Raw genomic sequence first — 17,681 nt, 5'->3', positions numbered from 1 at the left:
TTTCACAGCAACATGCCAGGCACTATCGATTCTTCATGACGACAATGCAGTTAGCAACAAAAGGGGCCTCCCCGATCCTTGTTCTTAAAGAGCAGGGACAGCTAAAGACAGAGCACACTCAGTAAGAATTTTAGGTTTAGAAAATAAAACAATTCTTGGACTTGCAATGAGTTGACAGAGAGGATAGTATTGGAAAGCCAAATGGAAAAGACTTCTGAGAGGGGGTGACATTTTCTGTAGAGACATAAATGTTAAGTTGGCCCTATGCACAGCTAGAGAAAGCCTTCCTACAGAAGAAAGAGTGGGAAAGCCTTGACAGAAAGGAAGGAGGGTAGTAAGTGCAAACACCACCACTGATTTTTCTAAACATTCAAGGAAAGAGAAGGAGGCACGAACATGTGGCATAGCAGTTAAGACACTGCTGGGCACATCTGCATCCCACGTCCTAGCGCCCAAGTTTGAGTCCTATCTCTGCTTCTCATTTCAGCTTCTGCCAGGAAACACTGAGGAGGCACCAGCTGATGGCTCCAGGACTTGGGTCCCTACCTCCTAAACGAGAAACTCAAATTGAGTTGTCGGTTCCCAACTTTGGCTTAGCCCAACCCTGGTTATAAGAGAGGGCGCTTGGGGAGTGCATCAGCAGATGGAAGACTGATCTAATCTCTCATTCTGTCTTTCATAAAAGAGAAATTTTCAAGCAGTGAAAACAAGAAAGTGTCTGGAGACACCAATACAAAAAGCTGCATGAGTCCCAATCTTATCAAAGAACAATCTTCAGGACATCCCTGTAGAAAAGCAGGTGTTCGGTTTTATCCACACCCCTTCTGAACCACCAGAGCACCATCTCCCTAACACAGGTAGCCAACCCCTATGCTCCAGAAAGTCCCCATGGTTTGGTCACTGGACACCTATGATGTATGTGCCATAGACGATCACCATGTTCTCTTTATAGAATTCATGTACAGAACCCTAGCACCAGGCCCATACCTCCCAAATGCCCACACATTTTCAACTCTTGCAAAAATAACAGGTCAAAGCATCGGATAGAACTAATGACCCACATGAAATGGAAATGGAAAATATGCCAACACCTGAAAACAGGATAATATATGTAATGCTCTTAACAGAATACACACCTCCCACACTTTAAGGGCTCCAAAAATGCTAGTTTTCTTTGTAAAATAAAAATGATGACTTGTGTGTGTGTGTGTGTGTGTTGCTCTCCTTGAGTTATAAAATTAAAATTCTATTGAATAAAAAGCAGAGTGATTTAGAACAGGGATGGAAAGGGAAACTGAGAAATCTAAAATGTAGAAACCTGAAAATAAGGAGGGGCTGGTGTGGTAGCACAGCAGGCTAATCCTCTACCTGTGGTACACACATCATCCCAGATGGGCACCACTTTGCCTTCTGGCTGATCCACTTAAAATCCAGCTCCCTGCTTATGATCTAGGAAAGCAGTAGAGGGTAGCTCAAGGCCTTGGGACCCTGAAGCAGTATGGAAGATCCAGAAGCAGCTATTAGGGGCTCCCCGCTTCAGATCAACTCAGCTCTGGACATTGTGTCCATCTGGGCAGTGAACTAGTGGCTGGAGCATTGCTCTGTCCCTCTCTTCTCTTTCTGTAAAATCTACCTTTCAAATAAAAATAAATAATTTTTCAAAAAGAAAATAAGAAGAAGTTCACTACTTTTTGATTCATTAAAGATACTTTCAGTGATCATGAAGACTATACACTTAGGATTTGTCCATGTTAGTCTGTATGGGTCATTCTTCAACAAGAAGCTTAAATAATAAAAACAGGAGGCCTATATTAAACCATCCATTTTCAAGATAATCAGGCAATCAAATGTCGAGGATAACTGGACAGTATGTCTCTAATTCCCAAACGCCTTGGGTTATTAAGTTAAGCATTTGCATAGAAAAAAATTATTCTAGTTTTTTTCCAATAAAATCATCTATGACTATAAATAAAAGAGGGCAGAGAATTTGCATATATTCCTCTAGGTGCTTCAAACACACTAAATTTACTACAAATGTGAGGCCGACTGTGCTATCTCCTCAGACCTGAAAAACCACAGTACAGACATATTGAATAATGCAAACAAAGGTACATGGCTCATAAATGGCACTTGTGAAGTCCACTCTAGTGTTACTGAGTTTCAAATCAATTTTCCCATATTACACTGCCTCACAAATATACAAGTAACCCAAACTTCAAATCATTAGAGCCTACATAGATACCTTTTAATTCACTATTGTACCTCTTCTACTGTATTTTGTACTATTTGAATCAGGAATCAGGAGCAATGCTTGCATAATTAACTCGTTATGACTGGCTTTGAGTAAAACCTGTACTGGTATGTCACCGCTAAACTATTTATACAGCACACTTCATTCATCACTGAAGAAGCCATTTAAGAAGAGAGGAAAATGGGCCCGTATTGTTTTCTCAATATGGTTGTAAAACCTAAGAACAGCTCCAGCAAGTTCAACAGAAACAACTACAACAAAGGCTTGCCAAGATTATGGTTGTATAGGGTGGATGAGGACAAGTACATCGAATACCTAAGAAGCACTTATGTGGGAGACAGGAATGAACTCGTGGCAGGAGCCAATCCTGGAAAGCAGAGAAACAGCATAGAACAGCTAACTTGAGGAAAGGCTTTAAGACAATACACAGCTCTCGCCTGTTGTGTTCTGTCACATTCTGTATTTGTTGCTAAATAATTATTATGAGAATTAAATTAATGAAGCAAACTAATAACATAAAAGCACAGACGCAAAATTTTAGGAAAAAAAAACCCTTTTTAAGTGATGATAGGTTTGCCTGTGGCCTTGTCCTTGGTCCTGAATAGCTGTACTTCCATAGACATGCAGTCTCCAGTGTCCAAATTCTACTCCGAAGACTGTGTTAATCTCTCTAAAATAGAAATGTCTGATTTATTGAGCTCCAGAACAGATCACTCCACGGATGCTGTTCAGTGTTTCTGTAGTTGAGCGTGAATACTCTGAAGAATTCTATTGTGCCTTGTATTTATAAACATTTTGCCCATACACTTTGGGAAGTTAGATGTTTTGTGTTTCTCATTCTCCCCTGATGGTATACTTTGGCTTAAAAGCAACAGTCGTTATCACTCAATTATTCAGCAATCAAGTGTAACACCAAGTACAAACTAAAGTTCTGACAACACTAAAACATGCCCTTGTTATTGTGACCGATTCCAAGCTGTGCATGCATGGAGCCAGTGATCATGGTCCCCTCTAAATTTGAATCAGGTAAAACAGAACAGCAGAAGCCAATTTTCTTCTTTTGTTCTTTTCACTTTATTTTTCTGGAGGACATCTTTGAAAAAATAAATTAATCAGCTTTCAATTTTCTTCACTGTTTCCACTGGCATAATCACCACCTAAAATTCTTATAAATTATTACCTTAATTATTTTTACAGTCTTCTGAATCAAAACATCTTTAGGACAATCACTTGAGGTTAGTTTCTTTCCCACTCAAAATTTGTGAGAAAAGACTTGTGTGTATCTATACACACACACCTACATACACACACCTACATACACATACATATGATTCAAGGGCACACATATATGTTTTTTAAAAAGAAACCCTCAGAGAGTCGATCATATACTTATTTCATATATTTTCAGAACTGAAAAAAAATCTGAGTTCACTTGCTCCAAGTCTTGATATTGAAAAGAATGCAAAATAACTTTGAAACCTCACAAATATACAACATGCTAATGCCATAATAATAAGAAAAATCATCAATAATATTAGCATTAAGATATTCAAATTGAGAATTCATCTCACTTAGTATATTTTTAATCAAAGTTCAAATTTTAGGATCTATATAGCTTTACAGACCTAACTACACCTCTTGTGACTCAACTCACTAAAATGCAATAAAAATTTTTGAAAAAAATAAAACATACCTGTTAAGCGATCAGTGAGTATTGAACATTCCATATACTTATTGGTTTCACTTACTTGACGTAAATATACATTCATACCACATGCATGTCATAGATAGAGCAAATGGAAGATTGGGGTTGGGGAAGTGACTTCAAAGGGACACAAGAAATTGCCTATGGTCACAGAAGTACTCCGTATATATCATGTGTCGGTTGTACACAATAGTAAATGTGTGTCAAGACTTACCAATTTGCACAATAATTGGAATGGTCTACATATTAATTACATATATCAATATTTATCTGTATGTACACACACAACGGCAAGAAAAACCTGATCCAAATAAATACAGGGGCCCAAGCGTAGTAGCCTAATGGCTAAATCCTCTCCTTGCATGCACCATGATCCTATATGAGCACCAGTTTGTACCCGAGCTGCTCCACTTCCTATCCTGCTCCCTGCTTGTGACCTGGGAAAGAAGTCAAGGACGGCCTAAAGTCTTGGGAACCTGCACCCATGTGGGAGATCCAGAGGAAGTTCCTGGCTCCTGCTTCAGATTGGCTCAGCTCTGGCCATTGCAGCCACTTGGGGAGTAAACCAGCAAATGGAAAATCTTTCTCTCTGTCTCTCCTTGCCTCTATATATCTGACTTTCCAATAAAAATAAATATTTTTTTTAAAAAGTAAAATGCAGTCCATATCTGTAGTTCCAGATCTGAAGATTCATATTACACTAAAAATATCTGTGGAAAACACTGTACATACAGAACATGAACCAACTTATTTGTTGTTATATTTCCTAAGCAATACACTTTAACAGCTATTTACATAGCAGTTACATTGTATTAGATGCTATAAATAATCTAGAGATGGTTTAAAGTATACAGAGAGGTATGTACTGGTTACATGCAAATACTACACTATTTTATATAAAGCAATGAAACATCTAAAGAGTTTGGTCTCTGTGTCCCAGAACCAAACCACTGAGATACCAATGCCTGAACTAAACATGTGCATGGATGGATTATGTTATAAAACTAAACATACACACACTTTTTTTTTTAAAGATTTATTATTATTGGAAAGCCGGATATACAGAGAGAGGAGGAGAGACAGAGAGGAAGATCTTCCATCCGATGTTTCACTCCCCAAGTGAGCCGCAATGGGTCGGTACGCACCGATCCGATGCCGGGACCAGGAACCTCTTCCAGGTCTCTCACACGGGTGCAGGGTCCCAAAGCTTTGGGCCGTCCTCGACTGCTTTCCCAGGCCACAAGCAGAGAGCTGGATGGGAAGTGGAGCTGCCGGGACTAAAACCGGTGCCCATATGGGATCCCGGGGCGTTCAAGGCGAGGACTTTAGCCACTAGGCCACGCCGCCGGGCCCCATACACACACTCTTAACGATAGTAAGTATATAAACTAAGTTAGATCCCATAATACAGAGTAGAAAATGGACTTCTCATCCCATGCCATAATTATCACTCACCAGCCCTCAGGTTATTTAGGCTGCAACCAAATGAAATTCCAGGACTGTCTTAACTCACCTCCTCTAGACACAGCCATTCTAAGATCCCCTCGGTTCTGAAAAACATCAGCTTGGTTTCATTCAATGACAATTGCATTTCAATCAGGAAAAAGGAGTGGTTCACCCCCGTGTGTGCCACTGCCTCGTCCAGAAATCATCCGGCAGAAAAAGAGGTTCAAATTCCAGAAGAGGACCATGTTGCCAAGGCACGATGGTTTGTTATGGCCACATCAACAGTTCCCTTCTTCCTGGGGGTACTACAGCCCCCTTACCCAAGGATGGTATAAGTAGGGAAAAAGAAAGGCACTATTAACACAATCTCAACATAATTAACCAATTTGTGAAGGATAAACTTTGAAGCCACAAAAGCCCGGACAGAATAGAACACATACAAGTTCAGTGTTACAAAAACAAAACAAAACAAAACAAACAAACAAAATAAACCCTGCCTGTGCTGTGCGTATCTATCAATCACAAAAACAAATACACTGCAGTCTTACCAGATCTCACACCAAGTCCACTCTACAAGCCTGGTAGAAAACTCCAAATTACACACAAAACAGTACTTTAAAAACACAAACTAGTTGAACAGTATCAAAAACATTTCTGTTTAGTCCATCTGTGATCCCTCCCCCAATCCGTGAGCCAAAAGAAACAAGAATCACTGCTTCCCAAAAAAATGGATTTTTTTTGCAAACAGGATAATACATGTGTTTTCAATTTTATTTAATAAAAAAGGGGCAAAGTTAAACAAAAAAAAACAGGTGCCTCTACAGATGGAGTATACTAAACACATATAACACTTCCAATAATGCTGAGTCCTCCCCCTTTTAAAAACCTGCATTTTAAAAATATTGCTAAATATTTAGAGCCTAAAAAGAGGAGGTTCATTATTTTGCACAGTAATACATCTTCAAATAATATTCCAAGCTAGTTTTGAAGAAGTGCAATTGATATCTTTGCCATATATACTTAACCTCCTACAGATTTATTTGATTCTCGATAATTACTATTCTCTGGTAAAAGGCATATGTTATTACAGTACACTGCACTCCCACAAGCTGTCCATTCAGTGTATTTTAATAAATCTTTGCCAGAGCTGTATAAATTTGATCCTGTTTAAATTTAATAAGGATCAGAATATATCAAAGCACAAATACCCATGGGAGAAATAGATATTTTGCATAGTTATTGAATGGCCTATTCAAGGATACAATATGTAAGACCCAGACCATCAACCTTGAATTAAAAAGAGAGATTAATGTGTTCAAAGCCGGCTACTTGTTAAATAACATATGAAATTAGTATTTAATAAAACATTCTCTCCATATTGCTCTTAATGGTATCAGTCCTAATACAGCCTTCATATCAGTGTTCTCATACAGAATTTTAATATTTACATGAATTGTCAGCAACACATTTCCAAAGTGTCTACGTTTACTCTGATAAAACGCAACAGTATATAGAACAGACAGGAAGACTGTCTCACAGAAAAACTTCTGCTTGACACTGGAGATTATTTCAAAAAGTTCATGGAATATATAATTAAAAGATAATTTTGGTGCAGAAATTATTATGAAATCCATGCATGACTTTTCATTAATACCTATTTTTCATATGCTTTTTGAAGATGCTTCATATGTGCGAATTTCAATTTTGCTATCCTACAATAAACTTAGCACTTCATGATAATTCTCTACAGGCATTCTGAAGTGCTCTTGTATTTGCAGTCCACAGATCACAAACATGATGACCAAGGAATTTCTCTGCCAAAAACCCCTTTCTAGAAGGACACACTTCTGAGGTGAGTCATCTTTCACTGATCATTAATATTCTGGTATGGGTGATTCACTTTCAGCTTTTCTCTACCCAAATTTTTACTTCATCGTAAACACAGAGGACAGTAACTAATGGGCATCGGCTTAGAAGCTGAAAGAAGGTACCATAATCAGGAAACCCTTCTTCATCATGAAGATGATTTACAGCATAAGGCAGAGATCAAAGGGGACCACCATTGCTCAACACGGTAAAGCCGACTTAACTAGCACTAAAAGTCTTACATAGATGGAAAGACTATGGCCTTCACTTATCCCAAACACCTTGGAGGCCATAATTGTCTAGAGCCCGTGAAACTTCCATTTTGAGCTCATACAAGTTAGATTCAAATTTATACCTTAGAATTCCCAACAACTCTCCTCTTTTATAAACTAAAAATAGAAAGGCTAATTCATTCATCAAATCAACTGATAAACTACCTTGGCATTAGCCCACCAAAATCCATCAGCCAAACTAACCAGCTTGTGCAAAGTAACAGTGCTCTGCCTCTTGACAAATACAGAGGCAATCATCTCTAGCTGTCTACAACAAGCAAATGTGAGGACCCCTGTTCTGCGCAGGTTCACAGATGAGTTTTCATCTCAGCCCACAGCTCTGCATCCTCAGGGCCTACCAAATTTCACTTCTATGTATGCCACTTTTACAGATGCAGCCATTGGAAGCAGCTTCACATTTTTTCCTAATCCAAAATCTGAGAGCCTGATGTACTTTAGAGTTGATGTTTTTCAAGATTTAGAAAAGTAGCTTTGTGCACATTTCATCTCTTATATACATTCCCAATGGTTTAAGGCTTCCTCAGTAACCAAACACACAGGTATTTCTGCAGTGAAATACCTGAATATTCTACAAAGATATCTGAAATATCTACACAGGTAGATAAAACCAAGTAAACAGACTCAAATGAGTTTAGGTCACATTTTGTTAAAATGTGCTACCATAAACTAACATCAAAAAATGTTTTCCAGTTTTTAGTGTTGAAGCATAATTTTGCTGAACTTGGCAGATTTTAGGATAGTCCAAACTGGCTTATAACTTTAACATGGCATATGTCTATAGTTGAGGTGCAGAACAGTTTTAGGAGGGGTGTGCAGTGAGATCTTCAATACCTTAGTGAGGAGTAACTAATCTTTGTGTCCTACCTAGTAAGGTATGTGTGAGTCCACGCTGACCATTTCCTGTCTGATTCCAAGCTTTCCTTATTGGTCCCTGTCTATCTAATCTAATTTTTTTTGTTGTTGTTCTTTTGTGCGGGGGGGGGGGTCCTCCAGAGCGACCCTGATGGTCATTGCAAGAGAGAGTGGGGATCCAAAGTTAGAACTAAGTAAGGACCAGAGAAAGCTCCCCTCCTGAGTCCCGAAGGAAGTTTACTGTTTTGTTTCTGCAGACCGCTCAGGGCTCCTGGCTGTTGTTCCAATGACCTTGGATCCTGCGAGGAAGGATTTGGGCTTCTTCCATCCCATGTGGTAGATCCAAATGGAGGTGGATGACCTCAGAATTCTCGGCCTACGAAGGCACTCCAATTCCCCATGGTCTCCTTGGTAGTTGGGATGTAGTCCTTGGGTCCCGTACTGATAGTCCTTGGTGAGGATCCAGGAGTCCCCAGGGTTGGGATACAAGCCTCCTCCTGTCCACCTGCTCCACTCTGGGGTGCCCCCCTGCTCTGTGCATATGACCTCCTGTTAAGAGGTTGTGAGGATCACTCTTGATTCCCCCGTATGTCCTCATAGTTTTGCTATTGTCTAATGCTGATTCGAGTCTGTTGTCTATAAGTTACCTGTTATGTTCCTGATAGGTTATACTTCACGTCTTTCTCACACATTCTAAGGAGATGGAAGATTTCTCTGCTCTCCCGCCCCATTTCCAAGTAGCATAGGGTCTTAAAAGTATAATAGGTTTTACAATTCTTTGATGCAGATCATAAGCAGTCTTACATTGATTGTTGGCTCATTGATTACATCACAATATCTTACTGCATGAGATACAGGCTGTTGGGGTTGAAATAATATTACAGTTTACAGGTACTGTTTTTCAGATTGATATCATTTCATCTTAAATTAAGGCAAACATGTGGTATCTAACCTTTTGAGATTGGCTCATTTCCCTTAGTATAATGGTTTCCAGTTTGGCCCATTTGGCCACAAAGAACTGCATTTCATTTTTTTTTAATAGCTGAGTAGTATTCGACGGAGTAAATAAACCATAGCTTTCTTATCCAGTCTTCTGTTGATGGGCATTTCGGTTGCTTCCAAGTTTTTGCAATTATTGATTGTGCTGCTATGAACATAGGGGTGCATGTTGGTTTCTAGTGTAATGCTTCAACACTATAAACTGCTAAATACTAAAATGAAAATAGACACGAGACAGCTGAATAGTACCCTATAGCCATTTTAAGGTGTATAGAAGCCGGTTGTATATAAACTAAAATTGAAATGTCAATGAAGTAGTCACAGGATGTGGTTAAGAACTTGCATTTTTTTTAACATATTGGTTACTCAATACCATGTCAATTAACTCCCTAATGTTGTAAATTGTTGTTGATGTTATGTTGTGGCTTTTAATTGATCGGGATGATATTCTGCCAGCTCTGCCTTCAGACCAGAGATGGTCTCCCCAAGAAACCGTTGAGTTTATCCGGACAATAAGATGCTGGACTCTATGCCTGGTATAAGCTTGCAATGAAAGAATCTTGACTGAATACTGCAACAAGGTTGGGAGAATCCCAGAGCCTATAAAATTGTGTCACATAATGCAATGTAATTAATAAAAAAAATGTTTTCCCATGAACTTGGAATTCTGGAATTATGTAGAAGGTACAGCTTGAGTGTGCTGATCACAAATGCTTGGGACCAAAGGGTTTCTGGTTTAGGATTTTAAAATATTTGAATGTATATAAGAAGACCCTCATATGTAAGGGATGGAACTCAAGTTTAAATAGAAAAATTCATTCATGTTTCATATGCACATTGCCTGAGGCTAATTTTATACAATCATTTTGAGTGCAATTCATCACATGACGTCAGGTGTGGAATTTTCCACTTTTTGCATCACATTGGCACTCAAAGAGTTTTCAGGTTGGCAGTATTTTGAATTTTGGATTTCCAAACTAGGGAGCATGCTAAACCTATCTTGTGAGCCTTTCCTTGTCTTTCATCCAGCCATTTGAATAAAAATGAACGTTCTTTTACATGACCACGAGGAAAGTCTGTATCACAGATAGAAAATCATTATCCTTTATCATAAACAGAACATACAAAAGAAATAAATTTGATTCTAGTAAATGATTAGCTACAAAGCTCTGTAACTGAGTCCTAGATGTTACTCCCTGCCTGTTCTTAACCTGTGTTTTTTAATCTCTCTTTAAAAGCTAGATTCACAAATAGCAGGTGTCAAAGACACATTCACACCAAACTGAGATTTTCTCACCGAAGTACTAGGAGAAGCTGAAAGGAAAATGGAGGCACAGCGCATGTCCATGTCGTTCAATGTGGTTAGAAACCAATGCTTGTGGCTAAAAATCAAAACACTTCTTAGCAGTGGAAGAACCCAGTACCACATGCTTCTAGTCCCGTACCTGCTCAGTGTAGCCCTACTTTCTTAGATAAATTGGAAATACATATAGGTCTTCAGTATTTAATTTACTGAGCTTTATTTGTTTTGTTTTGTTTTGATTTGAAAGGCAGAGTTACAAAGAGGGAAGAGACAAAAAGAGATTTTCCATCCTCTGGTCCACCCTCCAGATCTCTGCAACAGTCAGAACCGGGCCAGTAGGAAGCTAGGAACCAGGAACTTCATCTGGGTCTCCTACAGGGGGGACTGGGGCCCAAACACTTGAGCCATCTTCTACTGTTGTTCAGGCACATTAGCAAGCAGCTAGGACAGAAGTGAAGCAGCTGGGAACTGAATGGGTACCCCTATGGGACACTGCCCTACACAGACCACAATGCCGGCCCCAGTATTCAGGGTTTTTGTTTGTTTTTGTTTAAAGCAGGGATCCAGAAACTGCTAAATTTTATGTAAAATTCATTTTACACATGATACCATTTGACTGTATGAAGTGATTAGACTGTGGTCTGTCCTTGACAGATGTATATTGAAATCAACTGCCAGCATAAAGACTTGCAAGAGCCCTCAAGGTTCCCAACCTTTAGGTCATGCGACCTCTGCTCTCTGGAATGGAGTCATGTGTCTCTCACGAGATTGGGTTGGTTTTCCATCAGCTCTTGTAAAAGTGGGTTGTCATAAAGTGAGCTTGGCGATTTCCTCCACTCTCACCCAGTTGTTGTCTCTTCTACACATGCTGGCTTCCTTTCTGCTTTCCATCACGCACATGGTCCTCACCAAAGCCAGTCTCCTGATCCAGCCTTCAGAGCTGTGCACCCAAAGAAATCTCACTTCTTTACAAATACCTCAGTCTCTGGTATTTATCAACAGAAAACAAAGACAGGTACATTGAATGTTTCTTTCTTGTCTTCGGCTACTAGTGTCACCAGAGTGCGTGTGGCCATATAAATTAACTGTGCATGTAAGTCAACTACATGAATGTAGAAATATTCTCTCCAAGGGCCGCTGGTGCATTTTGAGAACTTGGGGCAGTTGAGAGCAGGGATTTTCGTGTTGCAATCCCAAGACAGCATCAACAGCATCTAAGAATTTACAAGAAATACACATTTCTGCCCCTCCCCCTCGGATCCACCAAATCAGAAACTCTTAGGATGGGACCAGCAATCTTGGTGTAACAAGATGTCCTCTCCTGATGGTGATGGCCATTAAGGGGTAAGAAGCACAGTGTGCTAGGAACAAATCCCAGATCTGTAACCTCTTGGTCTGTGGCTTTGAACAAGTGATTTAATGCTTGCCACACCTCCCCTTCCTCATCTGCTAATTGGGACATTAATAACTCTTAACATATAGAGTTGCCAAGTATTTAATTTACTAACACATATAAAGAACTTAAAATAGTTATCAGAGATAGGCCATAAATATGAATGGTATTTTGTTGTAAGCTATACAAAATCTTTACCTACCTAATGGCATTTCTTTTCGCCAAACAGTAAAGACATTTAGTAACTCTGTTTTTCATTCAGGGCTTAGTATAGAAGCTCAGGGGTCTTGCTTCCCAATGACTTGAAAGCCTGGGTCTCCTTTAGCAAAAGTAGTCAAATGGCAGCTCCATGTCATTAGATGGCTCCCAATGAGCGCTAACATTTAAAACCTTTAAAAATATCTCAGAAGCCAAAACGTTTCAGCACCCTCTGAAACATCAGGTATTGAGACAACACTGGTCTACGATTTCCTAGAGCTCCAAGAGTTTAGAAGGGACCTGCAGCTGCTTCCTCTGTGGGCTGTGGGGAACTCTGTTTTCCTGAGGCTCCCGGCCTCACACCGAGGTCACTGCAGTCACATATCACCTCCCCAGTGCCTGACACAAGGCCTATGATCCCTGCTCTCCCGCAGACCTTAACAGCTTCAGGTATGTTCTCTGTGTGTGGAGTTACCAGATGTCCCAGCACGCCAGGGACTAATGCCATCCCCAGGACTTAGGTCTAAGACAGGGAGAGTCGCAGGAAATCTGGGAGGAGTGCTCACTCAATCTATCTATGCAGATGGCTGCCAAGTAAGTCTATAATCTCGGTGTCTTTCTTGATAATCTGCTCTCTGCTGTCCACGACCATGGAATATTTCCCTTGCAAAACACATTTATTCATTCACTCATTGCACAAATAACCCTTGAATATTTTCTTTTGGGGCAGTCACAATGCCAGGTACCAGAAACAAACATCTCTGCCCTTGTGAGGTTTATTAGTAAGCTTTTAGTTACTATAATGAAATGACTTAAGAAGGCTACATGAAGCATTCTACTTAGCTTGCCATCAACGTAATAAAATAACTCAAGCAGGCTACTACAACAAAATATTTTAAGCAGGCTACTTTACAAAGAAAAGAGGTTTACTCTGGCTCACAGTTCTAAGTCCACCTTGGCTGATTTGTGTCACACTAGTAATATGCATGTCCATGTCTCTGCCTTTCTCTCTCTCTCTCTCGCACTCTCTCTCTCTTTCTCCCTCTGTCCCTCCTCTCCCCCTCCCTTTGTGGAATCACCAAGTTTCAATCATGAGACTCTACCCTAAAAATCTAATCTTAATGACTTCCCAAAGGCCCCATCTCAAAACACTGTAATTGGATTGCGTTTCTGTTCTCTTGGCACCATTAACTTATCCCACTGCAGTTTAAACTCCTGCATGAGCTCATGGTACAAATCAAGTTTAATCACAGCAACAGGTTACAAACTAGCATAGGGGAAGACAGACGCCCCCCCCCCCCAAAAAAAAGCAAATGTTTCACTTATGAGGATAACTTCTCAGAAAAATGTAGAGCAGAGAGAAGCATGAGGAATCTCAGGAAAAGGAATGCCAACTCAATGTTAAATATGGTGATCATGAGGGACCTCCCTGGAAATAGACCATTTGAAAAAAAAAAAAAAGCTGAGGAGGCTGAGGAGGACACAGTCATGAAAGTAGCTGAAGAAATGGGGTTTGGGCAAAGTTCAGAATCAGTCCAAAAGACCTGCAGCCTAAGTGTGTCTGGAGTTCCAAGGATAGCAAGGAGTGGGGAATCTGGAAAAACAATGGGGAGCCGGGCCAAATGAGTTCCAGGGGACAATGAGGGCAAGTGGGGTAAGCTGATCTGGGCCTCCGTGAGACCATGACTTGGACTCCGAGGACAGAGGAGAAACAGGACCTAGCTCACGACTTTTCCAGAACAGTCATCAAGATCTATTGCTTTTACATCTTCATCAAGGAAACCACTCAAGGAAAATAGATTTCTCCTTCTAAATTCCCAGCACTCTTCCCATTGAAGAAAGAACCACCCTTAATGTCACTGGGTCTTCTAGCACAAAAAAACCAGCACAGAATCACACTGGGAAAACAAAGACCTCACTGCGATTTATGATTGCAAGCTAATATTCCATTTCACTGGAATATTTGTGTGTATGAAGACATTCTGATGAACGATACATTTTTTCAGATCATGAAATTTTCAGCATAAAAGAACCCTGAATTCCTATTTTGAAACCCATTGTGCCATTTTTATTCTGCCTGTATTTTAATATAGCATCAATATTTAACTACTCATTAAATGAAGTGTGACTTTTATAGTGAAAATGTCAGTCTTTGCGGTTCATTAAATTCATTTAAAGTATAGCTGCTTGATTTTCTTTCCTAGAAGAATAAAAGGATTGTGAATTGAACGCATAAACTTTAAATTTAAGCATGTGTTTTCCTCAAAATTAACATTCAGGATCTGTAACATTATTCATAAGATTGAAGGGCTGTTTGCATCTTTCTGCATTTACTTAGTGACTGTCGTCTTTTATAGAGTACAGAGCTGTTTATCACAGTTGGATTTGACCAGTGGAATGTCACTGTGGACATTAAGATGTCATAAGCTATTATGAATCTCTGGAATTCTGTGCGCAGTATTAAAAAAACATTATCTTGAACTATGGCATCAAAAATATAAACCCTGGAAGATGTAAAATTTAATAACTTGCTGAATCTAAGAGGCCCTAAAGAAGGGTTTATTCCAGTTTTTAAAAATCATTCTGATAAGACATTAGAGTGCCTGGAAGAAATGGATATACTAAAATGGAATTGGAGGAATGAATTCAAATGAATTCTTTAGATGTTTGCAATTCTTTCTTCCTAAAATTACTATGATTTACATGTATGGAGCAGTAAATGCAAATGATTTCCAATCACCACGGTACGTGTACAAGATGACAAAGGCTCTTAATGAGAATTGAGAAGATTTTGGCATTCACTAAACAAGACAAAAAGGAAGCGAACATTTCCTGCCCTCCCCTGCCCAGAGAGGACTCTAAGGGATGTACTCCCTGTAACAAAATCCTGGTCACCCCACCCCTCTTCTTTACCCCCATTTACCGCTCACCCCGTTGCAGCCACCTTCAAAAGCACACATCTGGGCATGACCCTAGAAGCACACCGAGATCATTATCTCAAAGAGAAACCTCAACTCCAAGACACAAGGAACACGATCTTCCCAACGTGGCCTCCACCCTCCTTTCACAGTCTTCCTTCACCCCACCCTTTTGCTCAATGCTAGTTCTTCTCCTTGGCACACCTACCCAAAGTCCTACTTCCTGTTTCAATAGAATTTCTCAGCATGTTTCTGCACTGGAGTGATCATTGCAATAGAAAAATCTGGATTTGTTCTATTCTGTTTCAAAAACAATTGACAAGGCAAGACATTAAAGAAAGAGAAGAGTTTTGCCTTTCAAATAGATGGGCAGGACGTGACAACTCCATGCTTTGTGTGTGTGGCTACATTGCACCTAATCAGGTACAGTAAGAGAGTGACTGAAGAGGTGGGCAGCCCGCATGCCATTAGAGAAGCAGCTGGGTTCATGTACGGGCTACGGTTCCCATTCCAGCTTCCTGCTAACGCATACTTTGAGAGGCAATAGGTGATGATTTAAGTACTTGGCTCCCTGCCACTCCAGTTGCATACACAATTTGAGTTCCAGGTTCCTGGTGTCACCTCGATTCAGTGGGGACTTCTGCGGGCATTTGGGGAGTACGCAAGCAAATGGAAGATTTCTTCTTGTCTCTTTCTGCCTTTCAAAAAAAAAACAAAAACAAAAACTTCTCAAGGCCCAGTGCAGTAGCCTAGCGGCTAACATCCTCGCCTTGCCACTGCCGGGATCCCATATGGGTGCCAGTTTGTAGCTCTACTTTCCTTTCAGCTCCCTGCTTGTGGCCTGGGAAAGCAGTTGAGGATGATCCAAAGCCTTGGGACCCTGCACCCACGTGGGAGACCCAGAAGAGGTTCCTGCTTCCTGGCTCCAGCTACAGTACCCACTTGTGGAGTGAACCAGTGGATGGAACATCTTTCTTGTCTCTCTTTTTCTCTATAAATCTGACTTTCCAATAAAAACTAAACTAAAAAAAAAAAAAACTTTTAAAAAATACACACACATATATATAACTTCAGGATCTGTCTGATGAATGTAAATGATTAACAGTATTTGGGGTTAGGCAGCTGTTTATGAGTAAAGACCCATTTGATGAAGTTCGTGTGAGTTTTGCTTTTTCTCCCTTTTGCCTTGTTTCTCCTTCCTGAAGTCCTCCTACTAGAAAAGAAACAGGAAGAAAACTTATCTAGAGTCCAGAGTACCTATCTAAATGACTAATGGAATAGAACACAGACAAACTAACAGAATCAAAGTCTACTTCAGGTCCCGGTAACTTGCAAAGTAGTGTGCATCCTGCCAAAAGTAACTTTATCAGCTGCACCCAGAGAGCAAACACTAATTTCCTAACAGCTACTGTCAAGCATGTATGAATTAATCCCCTGCATCACAGCTATCAGAGACAGTGTGTCCATGAACTAGAATACTGTAACTGTGGGGAGGGACTCTTCTGTGACTTCTCCTCCCTGGGAGTCCCAAGGAGGGTGTGTGGCTACACGTGGGTGTGCACACATACACACAAATGTATCACCGCAACGTTTTCCAGCATTTTTACACCCTGTTTTTCTTGCCTTTCCCTGTCTCGGGTAAAAGCAGTTAGTATTTTAATAGAAACCTGTCTAGTGATTCCCAAAGAAAGAGGGATTGAAAAACTCACAGTTCTCAACAAAAGATAACTATAAATGAACTATTTCTTCCTGCGCACACAGTTTCCATAACAAATTAGATGTTCATTCATTTTGATCGAGTCTATCCAGAAATGTCTGTTACACATCAGCCTGTTTTGTCCAAACTAGCGACTTTTGGTAAGAATTTCCCACTGCCTCTAAGACACTCTCCCAACATTCCCAGCAGCTTAAGCATTCGCTTACTTTTCTGCCTAAATTTGTAGTTCCCCAAGTTTAATTACCCCAGAACCATTCGGTCATCAACAATCAACTAAAAGAGGATGGAATTTTTCCCCCATAAATCTATTCATCAAGATTCAACCTAGCTTGCAATGTCCAGGGACAACTTCAATAATCAAGGGAGAAATGAGTTGCAGGAACTCAAAGCGCACAGAATAGCCAAGACAGGAGATTACGCAGCCAAGAGATGAGGGCACACTGAATTAAACATTCTTAAGCAGACTTACATACATAATGAATTGGTCAATTCTGTCCAACGTTTCTGAAAGAGATTACCCTTCCCACAAGCCAAATGAGTGTTCAAGGATGGTAGCTCGGATGGATTCCTGAACAAAATAAGTGTTAATCACTTTATCTCCCCCAATCTTTTCTCTCTCTCTTTTTTCTTTTTTTTTTTTTTCTTTTTCTTTCTTTCTTTTTTTTTTTTTTTTGTGAAGAAGAGCAACTTTTCATTTCCATAAAGCCTTGGAATGGCTTGGCTCGCAGGGGCCAGGGCAG

The 17,681-nt window shown here is 40.0% G+C and overlaps 1 protein-coding gene across 2 annotated transcripts in view; it reads right to left on the bottom strand.

Moving 5' to 3' along the window:
• Window positions 1–17,681, bottom strand: part of TOX3 (TOX high mobility group box family member 3) — a 110,870-nt gene that overhangs the window by 71,495 nt on the left and 21,694 nt on the right. The window lies entirely within an intron of this gene.

The sequence above is a fragment of the Ochotona princeps genome, chromosome 16 (assembly GCF_030435755.1).
Source record: "Ochotona princeps isolate mOchPri1 chromosome 16, mOchPri1.hap1, whole genome shotgun sequence".
Classification (NCBI taxonomy): Eukaryota; Metazoa; Chordata; class Mammalia; order Lagomorpha; family Ochotonidae; genus Ochotona; species Ochotona princeps.
Note: the sequence above shows the minus strand (reverse complement) of the source record. Positions and strands in the feature narration are given on the sequence as shown.